This window comes from Oreochromis niloticus, linkage group LG3, assembly GCF_001858045.2.
Source record: "Oreochromis niloticus isolate F11D_XX linkage group LG3, O_niloticus_UMD_NMBU, whole genome shotgun sequence".
Classification (NCBI taxonomy): domain Eukaryota; kingdom Metazoa; phylum Chordata; class Actinopteri; order Cichliformes; family Cichlidae; genus Oreochromis; species Oreochromis niloticus.
This window is the reverse complement of record NC_031967.2, coordinates 28237018-28241690: the sequence shown is the minus strand read 5'-3', so window position 1 is coordinate 28241690 and position 4673 is coordinate 28237018.

Below are 4673 nucleotides of genomic sequence, written 5' to 3'. Positions count from 1 at the left end.
CTCCACACTCTGCTCTTCTCTGGTGCAGATTCACTGGTTTCAGTTTCATTTTTTTCAAATCAATCCTGAAACCAGCCCTTTAAATTCAGCTGTAAAGAGTTGTGACACGTCACTAAGAAATACTTGGTCACTGGAAAGGTCTTGGAAAAGAAGCAAAACAGACAAAACAAAACTTACTGTAACTTACTGTTGGGGGCTGCGAGGGAGATGGACACACCTGAGTGGCATCCGCAATCACGCCTCGCCAGCTTGAAAGTACGCACAAAGTCTCTCATTTGCTCAATCCACTCATCTAGAGTCAGTGAGCCCATATTATCCAACTTCCCTGAAAAAGTTGGCTACGTTCTATCCTGTTGTACATATACCACAGGATTGTGTCTCACAGTCTCTTCCTGTAGCTCGTGTTGAAGTTGAGGGCCTCTCTGTACCCACAGATGCCTTTTTCCAGTCTCTAAGTTCATTCTCCAACTCCTCTATACGTTGGGCCATTGATTGTTGCTCATTTTCCTCCATGATTGCAATCGAGACCTGGCTGCTCCCTCACTGCAATCTACAAACCTGTCCCTGCTGTCCTTACAAAACAACTCCAAAAAATAAATAAAGAACAAAATTGGCACTCACTTGAATCCTGTTCGGAACAACGCTAAAATGTAGCCGAGCACAAAGGTGTCGAAGAAAATAGCAAAGAAATAAACTGATAATTTTTTATTACATCAACTGAACATACGTTTTCTCATTTATTCCCAGACGGGACTTACAACACATCCTACTAATATTCCAGCTGCACAAGACCTACCAAACCAAAAGTGTCATGGTCCTGAGTCTGATGACTCAGTGGTTTGTATTTATTAATATTATCTTATGTTCTTGTTTGTTCTGGTTATGTATTCTGTTAAGTTGTTAGGTTTTGTTCTGTAGTCTCTCTGTTCCAGTTCAGTCAGGTCTCTGTGTAAAGCCCGTGTCTCTGAGTCTGTGTCTTTGCATGTGCGTTGAGTTTCCTGTTTTACTTTGAAGGTCTTTGCCTTATGTCAGTGTATTCAGTAATTCCCGCTCCCCCGTCTCGTCTGTGTCAGCCGTGTCTCCCAGCTGTTTCCCCTTGGTCCTGTTGACCTCTTGTATTTAGTGTCTGTCTTCCCCTGCTCGTCATCGCCTCGTCCCTCATTCTTACCTGTGTGTTCTGTTTTCATGCACCGTTTCTAGTCTTCCCAGTGTAGTTTCTGTTTTGTCTTTTGCAAACAATAAAGCTGAGGTTTTTGTGTTCAAGTTCAGCCTCCGTGAGCCTGCATTTTGGGTCTTTTTCCTGCCTGCACAGCAATGACAAAAGGTGCAAACAAATAACACGACACTGCAAACCGTCACACCTGGCTTAGAGACACTGCAATCAATTTACCTGTGGGCACACACTGCAAACAATTCAGGTCTCAGCACAGCTGGGAATCAGTGCTATGCATGGCATGCAATCTGGGTTATAAAGGTGAGGTTTCACAAACAAAAAACAAAAAAAGAGAGGTTAGTTCGCCCTTACAAGACTCATTCCCAATCATTAACAGCCTTTACGGCTGGATGGACTAACCAAAACAAAATCACAAATCAACCAAAAAGAACAAAAAAAAAAGGACAGCAGAGAAAGCACAACAACAGCTGCAAAACACAAACAAAATTATCGAAAATGTTACCCAATAGAATATCAGTTTTATTAAACCATTCAAAATCACAGATCTAAAACAAACACCCAATATACCTACAATATTGATCCATTTCCCTGTGTGCAGTCGATCTAGAGCTTGATCAATTCCTCCATTAAAACTCGTGGTCACACTAAAAAAGTCCAACAACACGCATTAAAAATGGGCACCTACAATAATGAATTATCCAAACAAAGTGTCAAAAGTCTCTTACTGAAATATTTAAATGTTGGGCATAAATATTTTCACACTTTTGTCTCTTGTTTAAACACTCTTAAAGTTCAAACCTTCGAAGAAAAGTAAGCCCAGTATTATAGAATGAAACCAAACATCAAACCCTGTTTTCAGGTCCAGAACATGAGAATAGAGCAGGTATGAGAGAATTCAACATTACTGAATCAATGGTACAGAAGTGGAGGAAGCAAGAAGAATGAGTTGAGTAATGTTTGACTTATCTGACTGTTCTGTTTCGCTTAATCCACCTTGTAATGTGATGCGCCGTATGTATGAAAAGAGACCCGTTCATAGACAGTACACCTTATAATCTGGTGTGCCTTGTGGTACGAAAAATACGGTAATGGCATCTCAGAAATATTTTAGTCTGGTTTCAAAGTGCAACATAGCACTGAAACTGTGCTGTGTTTTTTTAATGATCTTTTAATTATTGCTGGCTCCAGTAACTCTGCCATTTTAGTGCTTTTAGATCTGAGGGCGACAGCTAATACAGTGGATCATGGGTTTCTTGTGTCGAGACTGGAGAGCTGTGTGGATATTAAAAGAACTGCACTTAAATGACTTAGATCTTAATTAACTGACAGTAGTTTTTCTGTCAGGTCCGGTGGCTCTTCATCCACATCCACCCCCCTTACATGTAAGGATCTATCCTTGGGCCATTACTTTTTACCCTTATGCTCCCATCTATTTTCAGAAAATATGGAATCTCATTTCACTGGTATGCCAATGATTCTCAAATCTACTTTCCTCTTAAAAGAATTCTATAGATTCTTTAAAAGTTTTGCTAGACTGCCTTGATTACACTAAATCATGGTTGGTATTAATTTTTTAATGTAAATGATCAAAAAACTGAGACTGTACTATTTGGACCTTCTTACCCTAGTTCTTCTCTCAAGGTTTACGTTGTCCCTCTGGAAAAATCCCAGAGTGTTCTTTGATGGTGTTGTGGTCCTGAGTTGGTGACCCAGTGTTTTGAGTTTTGTACTTTTATTTTTGATCATGGCTCATTACTATTAGAGTTTTGGTTTCTGTTTTGTATTCCTAGATCTCTAGTTCTTCTGTGTTTATGATTTCTAGTTCTTAGGTTTAGTTCTGCCCTCGTGCTTCTTCTCTTGTTCCCCAGTCAGTCGTGTCTCATGTCACCCCTTTCCTTGTACTCCGTGTTCCCTCTGTTCAGTATCAAGTCAGAGTCTCTGTGCCAGTCCTGGTCCCACCTCTCCCGTCTAGTCATTCCTGTCCTTATTTTCCCTCTGTACCGCCTCAGTATTATCATAGTGCTAAGCTCGTGTCTCTGAGTCTGTGTCTGTGCGTATGTGACATATTTCAATTTCTATTTTGATAGTCTGTCTATGCCAATGTATCTGGTTTTGCCTTCCCTCGTCTGATTATGTCTGAATTGTCCCAACTGTGTTTCTTCCTGTTCCCTACTCCTCTCGTGATCCTGCATATTTTAGTCCTCAGTCTACCCTTACTTGTTGTCACATCGTTAACCTAACCTATACTCTCCTTGTGCTGTGTCTTCTCCCCTTTGTGTCCTGAGTTTTGTTAGTTCTAGAAGTTCGAGCTCCAGTTTTTTTTTGGTTGGTTTTGGTAAGTGTTATTTTTCATGAAGAGTTTTCCAGTAGTAAAGCTGTGCCTAAGTTAACTCAATGTGTCAGAGTCCTGCACTTGGGTCCTCCCGCTGTCTGTTACACAGCAATACCATGACAGATGGCAGTTTTTCATTTGACAAACAAATAAATCCTGTTGTAAAAGCCAACTCCTTCTAGCTAAGGGCCCTTGCAAAAATTAAGAACATTTTGTCATCTGTTGACTTCAAGAAAGTAATTTATGCATTTATATCATCCGGGCTTGATTAGTGTAATATTCTTCATTTTGGTATCAGCCAGGCTCTGCTCTCTTCTTCAGCTTGTTCAGAATGCTGCAGCCCAACTCTAGACAGGCACTCATGAACAAGACCATATTTCCCCAGTCTTGGCTCGTTCACACTGGCTTCCAGTACGTTATAAAATTGATTTTAAGATTGTATTGCTTGTTTTTAAGTCTCTAAATGGATTAGCTCCAAAATACCTCTCTGATCTTGTAACTAAAAATAGTCAAATAGAACTCTTAGGTCAGCTGATAAGTTGCTTCTGATTGTTCCTAGCAGCAAACTAAAACCCAGAGGAGACCGGGACTTTGCGATTGCTGCGCCTAAACTTGAATAGACTGCTTCTTCAAATTAGGACCTCTCCAAAACTCAACATTTTTAAATCTCATTGAGAAACACATCTTTACTCCCTCGCTTTTAATGTGACTGAGTCTTGTTTTGTTCTTTTTGTGTGTATTTGTTTTATTTTTACTTTGTACAGCACTTTGTTCAACCTGTGTTATTTTTAAATGTGCTTATAAATAAACTGATTGATTGAAAGTGACGATCATGAGAGTATTCCAAAGTGGAGTGGATATTTTCTCTGATTTGTGTGTGGACATGAAATATTTACTTTAATTTTCCATTCATTATCCAGAACTCTCTTCTAGATAGCAGAAAACAACAATGGATGGAGAATGTGTTCATCAGGATGGAGGTAAAACTCACTAATGGCATCTAGTGGACAAATAAGATATGACAGTCTGGAAGTAATTTCTATATCATCATTATTATGAATGATAACAATTGATATTATATTTTCTATTTATATTTTTAAAATCTACCTATAGATTTACTTATCAAACTTATTTGTGGTAACATCATGACAAAAAATGCACAAAAAA